This window comes from Acinonyx jubatus, chromosome A3 (genome assembly GCF_027475565.1).
Source record: "Acinonyx jubatus isolate Ajub_Pintada_27869175 chromosome A3, VMU_Ajub_asm_v1.0, whole genome shotgun sequence".
Taxonomy (NCBI): domain Eukaryota; kingdom Metazoa; phylum Chordata; class Mammalia; order Carnivora; family Felidae; genus Acinonyx; species Acinonyx jubatus.
In genome coordinates, this window is record NC_069388.1 from 57,669,829 (window position 1) to 57,690,280 (window position 20,452).

Sequence of the window (20,452 nt, forward strand, 5' to 3'; positions counted from 1 at the left end):
GTACAACCTTGTGAATGCACTAAAAACCACTGCATTTTGTAATTTAAACAGGTACATTTTATGATATGTGAGTTATATATTTTTGAAAAAATGTTTATTTATTTATTTTTCTAAGTTTATTTTTATTTATTTTGAGAGGGATAGAGAGCAAGTGGTGGAGGGGCAGAGACAGAGGGAAACAGAATCCCAAGCAGGCTCCACACTGTCAGTGCAGAGCTCGATGCAGGGCTTGAACTCATGAATTCTGAGATCATGACCTGAGCTGAAGTCATGAGTCAGACACTTAACCACCTGACCTACCCAGGTGTGCCTATTTATTTATTTTTGAGAAACAAAGAGAAAGAGAGAGGCATAGACAGAGGGAGAGAGAGAGAAGCCCAAGCAGGGTTCGCGCTGTCAGCGCAGAGCCCGATGCAGGACTCAGTCCCAATAATCATGAGATCATGACCTGAGTGGAAATCAATAGTTGGTCTCTCGACCAACTGAGCCACCCAGGTGCCTTGTGAATTATATCTTATAAGGTTGTTATCTAAAAAAAACTAAAAAAGTTTATGCACATATACAATTTAAAGGAATTTTCAAAATGTAAGTACAGTAGCCATCATATTATTTTGTGCACTAGGTTAAAATACTTTAGGAAATCTCCAGGCCACTATTTGTTTATCTTTTGCTTCCCTGACCTTTCTCCCCTTTCACTGTATGATATGTTTGATCTGATGATGGTTCCTTCCCATTTTACCTCTCTGTCTAGAGCCACACCCAGAAGGTGAGTTCTCAGCAAATGTAAGGCTCTCCTCTTACCTGTCCCTGTGCATTTGGAGGAGGGCAGAGGTCAGGGCAGTGCTGGCCTGTAAGGTCTGGTGCTCACCACCCTCTGCAGGCCTGAGCAAGTGTCCTACCTCTCCTTTTTGTAAAGATTACACCACATAGTCTCAACCTTCAAAGAACTTTTATTTATTTATTTATTTATTTATTTATTTATTTATTTATTTAGGGAGGAGGGAGAGAGAGAGAGAGAGAGAGAGAGAGAGAGAGAGAGAGAGAATTCCAGGCAGGCTCCACACTGCCAGCACAGAGTGCAACGTGCAGTTCAAAGCCACAAACCATGAGACCATGAGCTGAAGCCAGATGCTTAACTGTCTGAGCCACCCAGGTGCCCCTCAAAGAACTTTTAACAGAGGCATATAAAATGTGGATGATAATGTGTGTTTGAGGACATATGACTGAAGGCGGGGTGGATGAAAGATGGTTTTCAAAGTGCATCATTTTGTACTGTTCGAGTTTTTACCATGGGTTATGGATGGAATTGTGTCCCCTACCCCAAATTCATTATGTTGAAGTCCTCACCCCTAGTACACTTCAGAATGTGATTGTATTTGGAGACAGGACTTTTATTTTTTTTTTAATTTTTTTTTCAACGTTTTATTTATTTTTGGGACAGAGAGAGACAGAGCATGAATGGGGGAGGGGCAGAGAGAGAGGGAGACACAGAATCGGAAACAGGCTCCAGGCTCTGAGCCATCAGCCCAGAGCCCGATGCGGGGCTCGAACTCACGGACCGCGAGATCATGACCTGGCTAAAGTCGGACGCTTAACCGACTGTGCCACCCAGGCGCCCCGAGACAGGACTTTTAAAGAGGTAATTAAGGTTAAATGATGCCATATGGCTGGGCCCAAACCCAATACGATTGGCATCCTTATCAGAAGAGGAAGAGACACCAGGGAGGTGTGAAGAAAGGTCATGTGAGGACACAGTGGGAAGGTGGCCATCTGCAAATCAGAGAGAAACCTCATCAGAAACCAACCTCCTCAGCACCTTGACCTTGGACTTCTAGCCTCCTGAACTGTGAGAAAAAAATTTCTGTTTAAGATACAAGTCTGTGTTATCTTGTTTTGGCAACCCTAGCACAGTAATATACTACATGAATACGTTTTTTTTGTTTTTGTTTTTGTTTTTCTCATAGGTATAATTAAAGCAATGCAAAAGAACTTACAACTAATTTAAAAACACAATGCTATAGATTGAATGTTTTTGTTCCCCTCACCCCTGAAATGCATATGTTAAAACCTAATCCCCAATGTGATGTTGTATTAGGTGGTGGGGACTTTGGGAGGTGATTAGGTCATGAGCTTCATATAGGATGGGTGCCAGTATAAGAGGCCCAGGAAAACTCCCTCGCCCTTTCTGCCAAGTGAGGACCCAGTGAAAGATTGCTGTCTGTGAACTAAACACCCAATCTTCCAGCACCTTAATCATGGACTTCCCAGCCTACAGACTATGTGAAATAAATCTCTGTTGTTTATAAGCCATTCAGCCTGTGGTAGGTATTCTTGTTACTGCAGGCTAAAAGGACTAAGATACATACAGAGATCATGAATGAATGCAGTGAGGTAATACATTGTTGTCAAATGAACAGGATGGAGAGAGTAGCAGTCTCTTTTTTTTATATATATATTTTTATTTATTTTTGAGACAGAGAGAGACAGAGTATGAGCAGGGGAAGGGCAGAAAGGAGGGAGACACAGAATCTGAAGCAGGCTCCAGGCTCTGAGCTGTCAGCACAGAGCCCGACACGGGGCTCGTGAGATCTCACAGACTGTGAGATCATGACCTGAGCTGAAGTCAGACGCTTAACCAACAGAGCCATCCAGGCACCCCAAGAGAGTAGCAGTCTCTTTATTCCTGCTCTCAAGCTGTCCAGCTTCCCACAGGCCTGCCCCAGCTAAACCTCCTAGTCTGTGCTCACTGTGTGCCCTCCTTTTTTTCCCTTGTTCCACCTTTGAAGCCCCAACTCCAGCTGACACCTGCTTGGGAAAGAAGCCTTCCCATTAACCTAGAGCATGATCTTGTCTTCTTCTAGACTCTAAGGGGAATCTTCTTCTGCCTCCAAGCTTCATTGTTAAGATTTGGTCTTGTTCCTATTTATTTTGTAATGTCTGTGAGGCCTGGGTCCATCCTATGAGCCTGGAAGAGTCTCCCTGAAAACATTTTGCTTGATTGACTAAGTCCAACAGGTACCTCCAACCAGAACAGGAAAGAGAATAAAACCCAGTTTCTTCTACATTACTTTGGTTAAAAAAAATGTGTTAATTTCTATAACAATGTGTTTTAAAGGCTAATTCTAGGAATAGGAGTTTTAATTTTTTTAAGTTTATTTATTTATTTTGATGGGGGGGAGGGGCAGAGAAAGAGAGAGAGAATCCCAAGCAGGCTCCACACTGTCAATGCAGAGTCCGATGTGGGGCTTGAACTCACAAATCGCAACATCATGACCTAAGCCAAAATCAAGAATTGTACGCTTAACCAACTGAGCCACCCAGGTGCCCCAGAATAGGAGTTTTAAATGTTTATATAGATGTCATTTTAGTCTTTGCTAAAATACAGTCTTTATAAAGGTAACATCATACTGTAATGCAAATATACAATGAAAATGTCAAAGATTTATGCAACTCATTAATTAATGAGGGAACAATTAAGATGCTGTGACTAATAAGATACTATAAGCATTTGCGAAACTTAGGTATACATCACCAATTTAATACATCACTGTTTATACAGAACTGGATAATGTCCAACATGGCCATAAGCTCTAACCTTTGAGGTTATCTTTTCCATGGGATGGAAATTAATTTGCATTAAACTCGACAAAAATCTACAAGTTAACCTTTGTCCCTATAGACTTGTAAAACATATGCTGATGTTAAGGAACACCTGGTAATCTCTTTTGCTCATTTCCAAGCAACTAAAACAATGCTCAGTTCCTTAGAGTGGGGATTTATGGGTATACCAAACTGAGAAATGGGAGTTAGTGCTACTAGAGGCCCAAACCTTTCCTTGTAGGTATTAGGTGATGGGGAAGAATCTGTGAATTTTTGTTACTTATCATTCCATGTCCCCAGCAACCAAAATAGATATTTTAAAGTTGGCCATTGGTTTTCTTACAGGTAAAGAGCGGAAATCATAGGCCTCAGCCATCTGGAATTCAATTAATCATTTTAATCTTTAAATGTGAGTTTTCTAAACTCATTCTACTCATTTTTCAAATTTCTGCTCACTCTTCAAAATGAAAAACAAAAGTATACTTATCAATGTACATATTTTTACAAGATACATCTTTCTCAGACCTAAATATGAGACCTGAAACTGTAAAAATCTTAGAAGAAAGCACAGGCAGCAATTTCTCTGACATGCGTCATAGCAACATTTTTCTAGATCTGACTCCTAAGGCAAAGAAAATAAAAGGAAAAATAAGCTATTGGGACTATATCAAAATAGTCCTTCACAATGAAGGAAACAATCAACAAAATTAAAGACAATCTACTGAATGGGAGAAGATATTTGCAAATGAAATATTCAATAAACGGTTAGTATCCAAAATATATAAAGAACTTCTACAACTTAACACCTCCCCCCACTGAGTATTTACCCAAAGAATATAAAAACACTACTGTCCTACACCCCCCTACTGGGTATTTACCCAAAGAATATAAAAACACTAATTTGAAATGATACATGCACCCCTATGTTTATTGCAGGATCATTTATAATAGCCAAATTATGGAAAAAGCCCAAGTATCCATCAATAGATGAATGAATAAAGATGTGGTGTGTATGTATGTGTATATACATGTATATATACACATAGTGGAATATTACTCAGCCCTAAAAAAGAATGAAATCTTGCCATTTACAACAACATGATAGAGCTAGAAAGTATAATGCTAAGTGAAAATAAGTCAGAGAAACACAAATACCATATGATTTCACTCATATGTGGAATTTAAGAAACAAAACAAATGAACAAAGGAAAAAAAAGAGACAAACCAAGGAATAGATTCTTTTCAAAATTAAAAAAAATTTTTTCTTTAATTTCCATCTAAGTTAGTTAGCATATAGTACAATAATGATTTCAGGAGTAGAATCCAGTGATTCATTCCCTACATTTAACACCCAATGATCATCCCAAGTGTTAGGATTGGGAGGACATCCCAGGTGTTCTCCTTAATGCCCCTTGCCCATTTAGCCCATCCACCTACCCACAACCCCTCCAGCAACCCTGTTTGTTCTCTGTATTTAAGAGTCTCTTCTGTTTTGTCCCCCTCCCTGTTTTTATATTCTTCTTGCTTCCTTTCCCTTATATTCATCTGTTTTGTATCTTAAAGTCCTCGTATGAGTGAAGTCATATGATACTCGTCTTTCTCTAATTTTGCTTAGCTAATATTCTATAGTTCCATCCACATAGTTGCAACTGGCAAGATTTCATTCTTTTTGATTGCCAAGTAATATTCCATTGTATATATATACCACATCTTCTTTATCCATTCATCTGTCAATGGACATTTGGGCTCTTTCCATACTTTGGCTATTGTTGATAGTACTGCTATAAACATTGGGGTGCAAGTGTCCCTTTGAAACAGCACACCTGTATCCTTTGGATAAATGCCTAGTAGTGCAATTGCCAGGTTGTAGGGTAACTTTATTTTTAATTTTTTGAGGAACCTCCATACTGTTTTCCAGAGTGGCTGCACCAGTTTGCATTTTCAACAGTAATGCAAAAGAGATCCCCTTTCTCCACATCCTTGCCAATATGTGTTGTTGCCTGAGTTGTTAATTTTAGCCATTCTGATAGGTGTGAGGTGGTATCTCATTGTGATTTTGATTTGTATTTCCCTGATGATGAGTGATGTTGAGCATTTTTTCATATTCCTGTTACCCATCTGGATGTCTTTGGAAAATATCTATTCATGTCTTCTGCCCATTTCTTCACTGGATTATTTGTTTTTTGGGGTGTTGTGTTTGATAAGTTCTTTATAGATTTTGAATACTAACCCTTTATCTGATATGTCATTTTCAAATATCTTCTCCCATTCCATTGGTTGCCTTTTAGTTTTGCTGTTTCCTTTGCTGTGCAGAAGCTTTTTATCTTGATGAGGTCCTAATAGTTCATTTTTACTTTTGTTTTCCTTGCCTTCACAGTTATGTTGAGTAAGAGGTTGCTGTGGCCGAGGTCAGAGAGGTTTTTGCCTGCTTTCTCCTCGAGGATTTTGATGGCTTCCTGTCTTACATTTAGGTCTTTCATCCATTTTGAGGGTTTTTTTGTGTATGGTGTAAGAAAGTGGTCCAGATTCATTCTTCTGCATGTTGCTGTCCAGTTTTCCCAACACCATTTGCTAAAAAGACTGTCTTTATTCCATTGGATATTCTTTACTGCTTTGTCAAATATTATTTGGCCATATGTTTGTGGGTCCATTTCTGGGTTCTCCATTCTGTTCCATTGATCTATGTGTCTGTTTTTGTGCTAGTACCATACTGTTTTGATTACTACAGCTTTGTAACACATCTTGAAGTCCAGAATTGTGATGCCTCCAGCTTTGGTTTTATTTTTCAGGATTGCTTTGGCTATTTGGGGTCTTTTCTGGTTCCATACAAATTTTAGGATTGTTCATTCTAGCTCTGTGAAGAATGCTGGTGTTATCTGAACAGACTCTTAACTACAGAGAACAAACTGTTGGTTGCCAGAGGGGATGTGGAGGTGTGTGTGGGTAAAATAGGTAATAGGGATTAAAGAGTATACTTATCATGATGAGCACTGAGTAATGTATAAAATTGTTGAATCACTAAATTGTACACCTGAAACTAATACAACACTGTATGTTAACTATACTGAATTAAAATAAAAACAGAATAAAATTTTAAAAAGATATATTTCTTTAAACTTAAAACAGCCTCCTGTTCATACCCTTCCTCACCCCTCATGTCCACTCCCTACAAACTTCTTCAACTCTTTTTGCTCTTTCTTCTGCTATTTGCTTCCCTATTTCTAAACCAAATGCTTATACTAATTCTTGATTTTCAACAGAAGATATTATCAATTAATTTCCTTTTACAAATGATGAGAATTTCATTTTTCTACCCTTCACTTTTCCCCAATACATAGCCCATTCTTCCACCATAATTAAAACCCACATTCAGTGGTTATGTTATTTTGATTAAATTAATGCTGTTCAGGGGCTCCTGGGTAGCTCAATCCAGTTAAGTGTAGTTAAGTGTCCAACTTCGGCTCAGGCCACGATCTCTCAATTCATGGGTTTGAGCCCTGTGTCATGCTCTGTGTTGACAGGTCAGAGCCTGGAGCCTACTCCAGATTCTGTGTCTCCCCCTCTCTCTGCCCCTTTCCCCCTTGCACTCTCTCTCTCTCTCTCTTTCTCTCAAAAATAAACATTAAAAAAATTAATACTGTTCACAGCCAAGTTCTGTTTATGTATGATTACATTTCTCTCCATGTACATCTTCATTCCCCTTGCATTAAACATTTCCTCATTTAAAAAATTTGTTTATTTTTCTGTGTATTCAACACAAATTTGCTCTCAAACCCTCCACCAGAGCTCTCAAGCTCCTCACAACCTACTTGTTCTCAAGCAGGTTAATTCCTCAGGTACCAAACTTTCCACTGCTGTTGGGTTGCTTTCACCACATACGACTGTTGTGTGGGGTCTCACCTTGACCCTTGGAGCGTGAGCTCCCTTTGACTCTCCTGTGTTGAGTCCTCTACTTCCTGGCTCCCATTTCTTCCCCTTTTCCTTGATTTCCTCCCTCTTTTCATATTCTTCAGTATTTCTTGAGAATGTATATTCAGCAAGTAAAGTTTTTGAAGTATCTGAAAATGTCATCACTTGGTTAACAAATTGTACTTGATTAATAGTTTGGCTGGGTATATAATCCCTAATTTAAAACGATTCTCCCTTAGAATTTTGAAGGTTTTATTCCACTGTCTTCTACTTTCCAGTATTATCGTGGAGAAGTGTCATATTGTTCTGATTCCTAATCTTTTGTTTGTGATCTGGTTTTTTTTTTCTTTCTTTTCTTTGGAAGATTTTAGGATTTTCTTTCATTGGCACTCTGAAATAGCATGAGGATGTGCCTCAGGATAGGTCCTTTTTTGCTGGGCTATCTCTTTTGAACTGGGTCCTTAGATTTTATCTTTCATTCAAAAGTGAGCCCTTGTTAACGTCAATATATGTGAAAAAGTGAAAAAGGGAGGTTCACAATATATTCTAGTGAGTAAAATTAGAAATCATACCAGGATAAGAGTACTTCACTCTTATTGGTGATGGCTGAATATGCAAAAACAAACAAACAAACAAACAAAAACCATTTTAGGTTAAATCCTGGATCCTCCAAAAAAATAGTATAACTTCTCTCTTGGGAAGATTCTAATTTACAAAGATCCTTTTAATTTATCAAAATCTTCTATTTAAGAAGCTTATTATTGAAAGAGAATTCAGATTATGTATCATCTATTGATCAGCAATCTTTCAGCACTAATAGAAAGTGTTTCAAAATTTATCTTTTGATTTAATATTATCATGAGGTAAATTAAAGGATGATCTATTTTGTGGGGGTTATTAATACAGGTTCTCTATCTGGTAAAGAAATGAAACAAATTGGTTGTAAAATAGGGAAAGAATTTGGGACAGGACATGGCTCATTTGTACACTTCCTAATTGTGTAATTTTCCTTGGCACATGTACAGACTCATAAGCATTGCCATTTAATATGATTTCTCAGATTATATCTCTTTTTTGAGATTGAAAAAGAGCTAAGAATAAAAATACAAGAATAATTATTCCTCCCTAGTTCTCCTGTCTCTTTTGGCCTCATTTTTGTGCATTGTTTCTCCAGGGAGAAGAGCCTGATCTGTTTGAGCCTGCACAGACCCTGGGAAGGGGATTTCTAAAGAGCTGAACAATAACTGTATTTTGTTGGACTCTTTCCAAACATGTTAATGTTCTTTATGTAAGTACAGGCATGGGAAAAAATGCAAGCAGAGGTTAGATGAACTGCCCTAGATTACAGAAGGATCGGTACACTGTCCTTACAAAAGGGAATGCCAAGGACTTTCCTGCTGCACAAATCCTCAAAGAGAGTGCTTATAATGACTGTATTCTAAGCCACAGAGCCACCACGACTCCTGGAGCACAGATGACAGTTGTGGTACTGGCAGGAATTTACTTTAAAATACTTTACATTGGGTTATAAAGTGACATAGATGTATGTATGAGTTGGCTTTAATCCACACTCTGGAGCCAGCATCAGACACTTTAGTTCTAAACGTGAATAGATATTGTAGAGGTAGTTGGGGAGCATATAATCAAATGCCCGCACTCCAGCTGTCTTTCTTTCCAAGCAGCAAACAGAAAATTTGTTAATCAACCCAATGGGATATTAGAAAAGTGATTTTAGGGGCATCTGGGTGGCTCATTTGGTTAAGCGTCTGACTTTGGCTCAGGTCATGATCTCACTGTTTGTGGGTTCAAGCCCCACATCGGGCTCTGTGCTCACAGCTCAAAGCCTGGAGCCTTTTTTGAATTCTGTGTCTCCCTCTCTCCCTTCCCCTCCCCTGATCATGCTCTGTCTCTCTCTCTCTCTCTCAAAAATAAATAAACATTAAAAAATTAAAAAAAAAAAAAGAAGTGATTTTAGGGAGGCAAACCATAAGAGACTCTTAAATACAGAGAACAAATTGAGGGCTGATGGGGGGGGGGGTGGGGGAGAGGGGAAAATGGGTGATGGGCATTGAGGAGGGCACTTGTTGGGATGAGCACTGGGTGTTGTATGTAAGCAACAAATCATGGGAATCTACTCCCAAAGCCAAGAGCACACTGTATACACTGTATGTTAGCTAACTTGACAATAAATTATTTAAAAAAGAAAAGTAAAGTGATTTTATCGGTGAAATTTGTTTTGTTTGATTTCTTTTTTTTTAATGTTTTTATGTATTTTTGAGAGAAAAAGAGCAGGAGCGACTGGGGGAGGGGCAAAGAGAGAGTGGGACAGAGGATTCGAAGCTATCAGCACAGAGCCTGATGTGAGACTCACAAATGTGAGACTCACAAACTCACAAATGGTGGGATCATGACCTGAGCTGAAGTTGGACGCTTAACCAACTGAGCCACCCAGGTGCCCCAACATTTGTTTTGTTTGAGAAGGTGAGTTGAGTAAAATGTAGTGAGCCCTTCACCTCTCACTCTCTAGAATGGTATGTATGGCTTAAACTAAACATTCCTATGTCCAATTTCCGACACAAGGATTCTGATTGCCTGATATCAACCACAAAATTACTTCTGGGATATGATTGTGATTTTGTCTTGAGTTAACATTTAATGCCAGGTGTAGTCAGAGCTCTGAGACTTCAAGAGCTTATAGAACAGGGTGTAGGACTATATGGACTTTCTTTAATTAAATGAAAATTTAATTTAATTAAAAATTAATTTTTTAAACTTAAATTTAAAAATTTAATTTAATCTAAGTTTTTGTATTTAATTTAAATCCAAGTTAGTTAACATATAGTGTAATAATAATTTCAGCTATAGAATTTTGTGATTCATCACTTACATATAATACCCAGTGCTCATCCCAACAAGGGTCCTCCATATTGCCCCTCACCCCTGAGCTTTATTTCTAATAAATGTTCAATATATGTTTGAATATGCTCCAAAATTTGGTCTGTGACTTGCTTCCATTTTAATAAATTACCTTTCTTTTCTGTTTTTAAGTTTATTTATTTTGACAGAGACAGAAACAGAGTGCATGAGTGGGGGAGGGGCAGAGAGACAGGGAGAGAGAGAATCTCAAGCAGGCTTTCCCCTGTCAGCATGGAGCCAGGGCTGGATCTCACAAACCATGCGATCGTGACCCGAGCCAAAATCAAGATTCAGATGCTTAACCGACTGAGCCACTGGCTCAGGCACCCATGGAAAGAAGAATTTTGAATGGAGGTCTGCCTCCTTAAAGCCCACGTAATTTGGGTGATGACTCTAATCTTCAAGGAAAGTAATGTTAAGGGAAAAAAAAGTGATGTTACTCTGCTTCTGTGAACAATACTGAAATCAACTCAGATTGTGCGTTAATGGAAAAAGCATTGGTTTGGGATTCAGAAAAGAATAGCAACAAATCCTGGTTCTGCTACCTATCAGATATGTGATATTGGCAAGTTACTAAAATTTTTGTGGGCCTCAATTTTCTCATCTGTAAAATGGGACTAATTTTATTTTTCTTTTAGCTTTATTGTGAGAAAAGCGAGATACCTCAGAAATACAGCAAGCACAGTGCTTAGGACATAAGAGTCTTTTTGCAGTGTTCCTCTTCCTTTGGGGGAATATTCCCTTGCTAAGATCTGAAATCAGATCTGGGATTTACTCCTCTTTTCATCCCTGGAATTTCGAATAGTGCTAGCTAGTTGAACCGGATCAATGGATGTTTTTTGACTTAACTAATCTCCTAAAACTTGTTTTGGGACTGGTTTTGAGCAGGGTTTTGAGCCCATTAGAAGAAAGGTACTATAACAAGGATGTGTGAGTACAAAGAAGATATTTTCCCGTAAATTACATTCAAATGGACTATCATTAATAGACCAAGAAACTATGCCGTAGGTCACAGGTTTACATTCACAGAATTCATGTTATAAGAGGAAACACAAAGTCATGAGTAGGAGAAACCAAGTTGAAAATGTGGGCCAAAAGTCAAGTAGCAGAATCTGTAAGCAGGGCTCAAACGAAAATCAGTAATGTCAAAAACACATATTGCTTCCAGGATTAAAGAAATTAAATCAAAGAAAGACTGAAAATTATTACATTTAGTAACTAACTGGCAACTAATGGATGCTTATAGAAAACACAAATGACAACTCTATTACGAATTAAAGAACATTAACTGTGAACAGAAATCAAAGAGTTCTCTTACGAATTCTTTCTGGCATCAGGTGTAAGCAGGAGAATATTCAGCTTTCCTTTCCTGTTTAAAAAAATTTTTTTTAAGATTAATTTTATTGTTGAGAGACTGAGCACGGCAGGGGAGGGGCAGAGAGACAGGGAGACACCGAATCTGAAGCAAGCTCCAGGCTCTGACATGTCAGCACAGAGCCCGACATGGTGCTCAAACCCACAAACCACGACATCATGACCTGAGCTGAAGTTGGACCTACTGAGCCACCTAGGTGCACCTTACATTTCCCGATTTAAATGCCTTTTCATTATTTTGAAATTGCATGTGTGAAAAAAAGCTTATGGGAAGGAACTGATGGCCAGGAGAGGATGCAACTGATAAGGTGGACAGATGTGGACAGAACATAAAAGTCAGGGCACGGAGTACCGGGGCAGGATCCTGGATCACTACCACCCTAAGGTGTAGGCAACTCATGAGGAAAGACTCATATGTGAAGTTTTCCACTTCTAATGTAAAGACTTTTGGTGTTACTAAACCCATGACACTTTGGCCAATTACCTGACAGCTGGTCTCTAATCCTAACCATAAAACTAACCCTGACCCTAACCTAACCCTGTCCTAACCCTATCCTAACTCTAACCATTACCCTGACCACAAGCAAATAGTGTTACTCAAGTTTTGAATTGAAGGTATACTTTCATCTCTGAACACTCACCATCCCAGGGCATGTGTCTGTGCCTGTGTCCCCATGTTCTTTCTCAGACTGCAGTCAGAGTAAAAGCAGATGGCCACTGGGGTTCAAGTGCTCTCAGGGGAGAGACCTGTCCTGGAGACCAGGCCTATTTCTTCAGATGTGCTTTGCCAAAGATTTTAGACTAAGTGGCATCTTTTTGGAGGGTCACAGGGTATATTTAGTGAGGGTATTTGTATTCTCTGTAAGGGAACAAAAGTATCTTTGAAGGTTAACTTCTCTCTCCATTCCCCATCTTTCTACTATAATGAAATAATTTCAGCATCCTGCTAGGCATCGTCTCCCTTCTTCTTACTGCTAAAGTATAATTTTCAAAAAGTTAAAAGCACGACTCTCATGGCAGCCATAAAATGAACATGAAGTAACAGTTTTATTCAATTCAGTAATTAATGAGGGAACCAGTAAGATGTTAAGACTAGTTCAAAGGAGAATCTTAAGAACAGATAAATAGGTACAGATTAAGATATTGGTCAGAAATATTGAAGTGATTTTGCTAACAGATGTAAAATAGGTTAATATCCAGTGGGGGTATCTCTATGGACCAGAGTTTATTTGTACTGCTTTGGACACCATTTTCTACAAGTTACCTTTCAAAGTGTACAATTCTGGGGTTTTCAGTATGTTCACAATGTTGTGCAAGCATCACTGCGTTTTCCAAAACATGTTTATCACTCCAAAGGAAAACCTGTGCCCATTAAGCAGTTACTCTCCATTTCTCCCACTCTTCTCTTTCCCCTAGCCCATGACAAACACTAACCTATTTTCTATCTCTACAGATTTGCCTATGTATTTCATACATATGGAATCATATAATATATGGCTCTTTGTGTCTAGATTCTTCCATTTACCATAGTGGCTTTCAAGATTCAATCAAGTTGTATTGTAGCATGTGCCAATCCTTCATTCCTTTTTACGGACGAATAATATTCCACGGTATGGATATACCACATTTGGTTTGCCCATTCATCAGATGATGGACATATGGATGTTTCCACTTTTTAACTATTATGAATAATGCTGCTCCTGAACATTCATGTAAAGTTTTTTTGTGTGTGTGAATACAGATTTTTCAGTTCTCTTGGGTACATACCTAGGAACAGAATGGCTGGGTCATATAGTAACTTTATGTTGAACTCTTTGAGAACATTTCAAACTCTTCTCCAAAGAAACTACACCATTTAAATTCTCATCAGAAAGGTATGGAAGTTCTAATTTCACCAATGCTTATTATTGTCTATTTCTTGTCTTTTAATTGAAGCCATCCTAGAGAGTGCAGTGTGGTATCTCATGGTAGGGGTTTTTTTTTTCCTTTTTTCTTTAATGTTTATTTAGTTTTGAGAGAGAGAGTGCAAGCTGGGAGAGAGTGTGAGTGGGGAAGGGACAGAGAGGGAGACACAGAATCCAAAGCAGGCCCCAGGCTCCGAGCCATCAGCACAGAGCCCGATGCAGGGCTCATTCCCACGAACCATGAGATCATGACCTGTGCCAAAGTTGGACACCCAACTGACTAAGCCACCCAGGAGCCCCATAGGTTTTTTTTTTTTTTAACTTTAGAGAGAGAGAGAGGCTGAGTGGGGGAGAGGGGCAGAGGGAGAGAGAGAGAATCTCAAGCAGATTCCATGCTCAGTACAGAGCCCAATACAGGGATCGATCCCACGACCCTGGGATCATGACCTGAGCTGAAATCAAGAGTTAGAGAAGCTCAACCGACTGAGCCACCCAGGTGCCTCTCATCATAGTTTTGATGTGCATTTCCCTCATGGCTAATGATGTAGAGTATTTTTTCATGTGCTTATTGACTATCTACATATCTTCTTGGGAGAAATATCTGGCTATTTTAATTAATCCTCTACTTCACTAATGTTCTAATTTTGTGTAGTCTACTTTTATACCCATCTATGGAGTTCTTTCTTAAAAAAATTTTTTTTTTTAACATTTAATCATTTTTGAGAGACAGAGAGAGACAGAGCATGAGCGGGGAAGGGGCAGAGAGAGGGAGACACAGAATCTGACACAGGCTCCAGGCTCTGAGCTGTCAGCACACAGCCCAGTGCGGGGCTCGAACTCACAAACCGTGAGCTCCTGACCTGAGCTGAAGTCACATGCTCAACCGATTGATCCACCCAGGTGCCCCTGGAGTTCTTTCAAAGTTTTTTTTTTTTTTTTAATTTAAGAGAGAGCAGGGGGGAAGGGCAGAGAGAGAGAGAGGGAGAGAGAGAGAATCCCAAGTAGGCTCTGCTCTGCCAGTACAGAACCTGATGTGGGTCTTGAGTTCAGGAACCCTGAGATCATGACCTGAGCCAAAACCAAGAATCAGACACTTAACCAACTGAGCCACCGGGCACCCCCATCTATGGAGTTCTTAATTTCAAGTATTGTGGTTTTTTTCCTAAGATTCCATTAGATCTTTTAAAAAATGTATATTTTTTCTAGTTCTTTGCTAAAATTCTCTATATTTTCATCTCAATCCTTGAACTTATCATTTATATATAATCCCATTCTGCATCTGGCAATTCCATCCAATATCTGTCTACTTTGTGACTTTCTTACTAATAGATTTTGATTTTTTTCTCTTTTTAGTCATATGGTCTTGTTTCCTATTATGCCTGGTAATATATTGATGCTGATATGGTATATGAAAGATCAAAGAAAAAAACTGAGGCTCTGGATGGTGTTATCATCTGTTGGGAGGATATATTTTTGCTCCTGGAAGGTAATTATGGTTGGGGGAGATCTATTTTAGTTAGGCATTGAGATGCTTGTGGGCTGGGCAGGTCTAATCTTTGGGAAGTCTTGTCTTTTTCTGGTTCCTGTCTACACTGGGAGTTGTAACACTTTGAGGATCCCAACTCCAATTTTTGTCCCTCTGGGCCTGTAAACTTCTAGAAGATATGCTTGGCTTCTTGGTCTCTGAGCTGCAACTTGGGAATCAGCACATACTTTGAAGGGAAGAACTTGATTATATGTCAGTTTCACCTCTCCCAGGTACATATCCCTTCAAGTCCTTGCTGCCATAGCAGTTCTTTCATGACTTGAAACAGATTTGTTCTTATGCTTTATCCAGCTTTTATGATTGTTTTCAGCAGGAAGATTGGTCTTTAACTGCCATTAGTAGAAGAAATTCCCTACATCTTTTAATGTCTTGATGAAGATGCATGATATGGTTGTGGGTTGGTGGCCAAGTAGGTTGCATATAACATATCCACTCAAACATTCCTATCTCCAGAATCTTCAGACTCTTTTCTCAATCTATAATATGCCAGGGAAATTTTGGCATCTCAGCCTCATTGACTATAGGCCATTGTTAAATCTAGGCTTCAATAAACTAAGGAATCAAACCTTTGAGCCACTCACAGGTGCTGAATATGACATATTTTATCAAGAATCCTGAGTACAAAATTTATTCATAAATTCTGCTGAATCCAACCTTATATTTTATACTTCTTGGTTTAACACTTTAATTTTTTTAAGTTTATTTATTAAGAGAGAGATAGCATGGATGGGAGCAGGGAAAGGACAGAGAGAGAGGGAGAGAAAGAGAATCCTAAGCAGGCTCCACACTGTCAGTGTAGAGCCCGATGCAGGGTTCAAACTCATGAACCATGAGATCATGACCTGAGCCTCCCAGGGGCCCATTGGTTTAACACTTCATTGTTTTTTTTTTAACTTTTTAATGTTTATTTTTGAGAGAGAGAGAGAGAGACAGAGCATGAGCAGGGGAGGGGCAGAGAGAGAAGGAGACACAGAAGCTGAATCAGGTCCAGGCTGTCAGCACAGAGCCCGACTCGGGGCTTGAACCCACAAACTGTGAGATCCTGACCTGAGCTGAAGTCAGATGCTTAACTGACTGAGCCACCCAGGTGCCTCAGTTTAACACTTTATGTTCCATGCCCATATATGACTGTCAGCTTTCTCCCAATACATATTGGCAAGATATTCTAACTCCCTCGGTGTATAAATCTATTTCCATCCCTGCCCCAGGAGACCGTGCAATCATCTTCCTGGGCTATGCTGGGAGTTACTCTTACTATGGGCCCTGGAGCTGGTGAGGTGCCATGTGGGCAGGTTTTGAGGAGAATAGGCAAAGGCCTCAGATGAAGTCTTGAAAGCTCTTCCAATTAGTGAATGATAGTTTTCTCATATAGAGAAATGCTACTTCTGTTGGCAAGGGAAGCTTGGGATTTGGGAACTCAGCTTTTTAAAGTATTATTAATAATACATTAGTATTGTTTGTTCAGTAACTCTAGGATCTGTGATGATTTCTATTTTTTTGCATTATGAAGCTCTATTTTGAATCTTCCCTCTTTTTCTTTCTGTTGATCAATTTTTCTAGAGCCTGTATTAATTTTTCAGTATCTGACTTTTGGATTTACCTATTTTTCTCAGTTACATGTTTGTTTTGATACATCTTTTGATAGCCTTTGGGGATAATTTTGTCAATTTCTATTCTAATTCTGTTATTCTCTGTCTCTTATTTCTTTCAAGTTTCTGCATCCGACTTGCTTTTAAAAAAATTGAGATATAATTGGGGCTCCTGGCTGGCTCAGTCAGGAGCATGCAACTCTCGATCTTGGGTTAAGAGTATGAGCCTCACGTTGGGTGTAGAGGTTACTTAAAAATAAAATCTTAAAAAAAATGAGATACAGTATAATTGACATATAACATTGTGTAAGTTTAAGGTGTAGTCCCCCTTAACCTGCAGACCTCAGTGGATGCCTGAAATCATGAATAGTACTGAACCCTATATATACAATGTTTTTCCTATATATATACCTATTATTAAGCTTAGTTAATAGATTAGGCGGTAAGAGATTAACAATTATAGCTAATAATAGCTAATAATAATAGCTAATGATAACACCATGCAATAAAAGTTATGTGAATGTAGTCTCTCTCTCAAAGCATTTCATTGTACTGTATCACGCTTCTTCCTCTTGTGATGATGTGAGATGATAAGATGCTCATGTGATGAGATGAAGTGAGGTGAATAATGGTGTTGTGATACAGAATCAGGCTACCCTTGGCCTTCTGTCCATAGATCAGAGGAAGATCATCTATTTCCAGACAGTGGCTAACAGCAGGTAACTGAAATGGAAGATAAAGGAGGACTACTATATAGATTTGACATTTATATTGCAATATGATTACCATTGTAGCGTTAGCTAACACCTTTATTGTGTCACATAATTATCACTTTGTCTGCATCCCTTCAGATATTCCCATCACAAGTCTATGGTCCTACTTCCCAATCACGTGTCCTAATTGCAGGAAGAGAATTTGCTCAAGTTGAACACTTAACCTTTGCAACAATTTGTAACCGGAACTACTGTATTTGAAATTGGAATATGACCCCTGTCTGTCCTATGTCTATACCAGATAAAGGATTCTTTCAATTTCACCATATCTATACCTTGAGATGGGAATTTAATACTTCACGCTTATCTTTAAACAAACAAATAAACTCTCTAGGGCAGTCAGGAACAGCCATCTCACTCTACAATCTTTGTAGTTATCAGGGTTGCTATAGCAATCAAGTGCAGCAGCAGCAAGAGCCCCAAAAGCCTTGTCCTCCATCAGCCCCTCATACTAACCAACAGTGCTAATTTGAGTATCTTGCTGGCTCTGTGTGCCACAGATTACTACATCTCTTTTGCTCCCTGTGCATGCACAAATAGGTGAGGAGCCAGCCAGAATTCCCTATTGAGGAAACGGGTTTCCTGGGGTCCTGGCAGGGAACAGAATTCAACCCAGAATGGCTAGAGAGGCTTGCTACTGAACAGGTATGGACAGGTTTAGGGAGCCAGTTGTATTTGTTTGAATAGCCATAATGAAGTACCACAAACTATGCAGCTTAAAACAACAGAAATCGTCTCACAGTTCTAGAGGCTAGAAGTCTGAGATCCAGGTGTCTGTAGGATTGGTTCCTTCTGAGGGCATTACGGAAGGATCTGTTCTAGGACTTTCTCCTAGCTTCTGGTAGTTCCTTGGCTTGTGACAGCATAACTCCAAAATTTACAAGGTGCTCTTCCTGTGTGTGTGTGTCCATGTCCAACCTTCCCTCTTAAAAGGACACCAGTCACAATGCATCGAAGTCCACCCTAACGACCTTACTGTAACTTAACTAACTATATCTGCGATGACTCTATTTCCAAATAAAGTCACATTCTGAGGTACTGGGGATTAGGACTTTAACATATGAATTTTGGGGGACCCAATTCAAACCATAATACCAAAAAGAGGTGAGGAGTACCCAGAGATGAGGAAGAGTAGAAAGTTGTCACCATCGTGTGACATATTCTCCACTGGCCCCTCCAGATCCCCTCTCCAACCTTCTTCACTTTGCTCTGTGCCCAGGAGGCTGACTTCTGTCGGCTGCATCCCCTATGCCCTAAACAACAACGTCATACATGCTGATCCATTTACCGGACATGACTCTCTACTTGACCGGGTGGCAAACACATATTCACTTCCCAAGCCCCAGTCAAGCAACAGCTGCTCTGTGGGGCTTTCTCAGTCCCCTCCCTGAGGAACCCAACCTTAATTCTGTGCATCCCCACTGTCTCCACCCTGACTCCCACTACCCTTTGTACCTATTTGCTTACCTGTGAGTTCATCAGGGCAGGGCCCATCTCCCATTCTTCTCTGCAATTCCAGGGTCTGGCAGCATGTCTGAGAGGGAGAGGTTCCAGTGAATATTTCTGGAAGGAGTATTTTCTTGCCATCCCTGGCCCCTGCTCCACTGCATCCAAATCTCCCTGATTACAGCGCTCTTCCTCTTCCTCAGTTTTACTCAGAGGATCTTTGTCAGTGGCCTCCCAGTTCTCAACCACAGAGGTCCCTCCTCTCTGGGAGGTCAATTCTGGTTGCTCTTCCCACAGGGCTCTTCTCTTCATGTGGCTTCTAACCTGCCCAGTTAGGTCCAGGCTTCTGAGCTGACCCCTTCTGATCCTCTGCAGATTTCTTGGTTTCCAGTGAGAAATATCACTCAGTTCCCACATGTTCTGTAGGGGATTTACTTCTACTTTTCAGTTCTGTCCTAATTAACAGTCACATTTTGTCAGGGACTCCTTTGTCAAAACCTGAGGGTCATTTTGATGGGAGTTTTCCTTTACTTCTCTTTTGGGTGTTGGATTTAACTGCCTCTCTGAGGACATTGCTAGGAGGACCATGAGCCTGTGCAAGGCCAGCTACCATGTGTCTAGTTCTACAACAGCTTTGAGGAAATACAAATTTTAAAAGCCCTACCTCCACATTCTCTATAGCTTTTCTTTAGTATCACGTACTCCGTGTTTCCCAGCCTTTCAATTCTCTTAGAACAAATGTGACTGGGTTGATTGCCGTGTAGGGGACTCGCAGGGGAGCCCTAATATCGCTGTCTTCTATACTCACGAGGACGTCCAGATTGAGTTTGATCTGATGCCTTGACTCAGGGTCGTACAATATCGCTGCTGCCTCTTCAGCAGCTCTGTCGGATCCCTTGTGAGAGCATGGAAAACGTGGGCCAATTTTTTAAAATCGGAAAGTAATTGCTTTTAATTTTTAATGCTATTTTTTGTTATCCGTAAAAGTGTTCCTTGTTGTGTTAAATGCTATGTTATTCCAAACACACCTGGGTTTTCTGGCGTGCACTCTGCTCCCCAAAAGACAAATGCCCTCGGTTGGGCAACCTGCAGCTGTGAGAACAAGATGTCTTTTTCCCTCACTCCTCCCCCTCTCAGAGTGAGGGGCGGGGAGTCAAGTCCTGCGGTCCCGAGCTGCCTCCCAGGAGGGGCGGAGGAAGAAGAGTCTAGGCGCTCCTCGCAAGCGCAACGGAGAGAGGAGGGGGGAACCTGGCAGCCGGGATGGGACTTCCTCCCTCCACTCCGGAACTGTGCGCTGGAGCGGCCGGGACTCGGAAACCCAGGCGGCGCCGCGGGAGCCGACGGGCTGGCGGTGGGGGCCCGGGGGCGGGCCCGGGGCGGGGCCGCGGGCGGAGC

At 40.2% G+C, this 20,452-nt stretch overlaps 1 long non-coding RNA gene across 1 annotated transcript; it reads right to left on the reverse strand.

The window, feature by feature from the left end:
• Nucleotides 1-1,625: 1,625 nt before the first annotated feature.
• On the reverse strand, nt 1,626-20,369 carry LOC128311175 (uncharacterized). The gene is made up of 3 exons (XR_008289259.1): nt 19,866-20,369; nt 19,079-19,145; nt 1,626-17,561 (listed from the first exon to the last, which is right to left on the reverse strand). It is a non-coding gene; the product is annotated as an uncharacterized LOC128311175 (long non-coding RNA).
• Nucleotides 20,370-20,452: the final 83 nt, after the last annotated feature.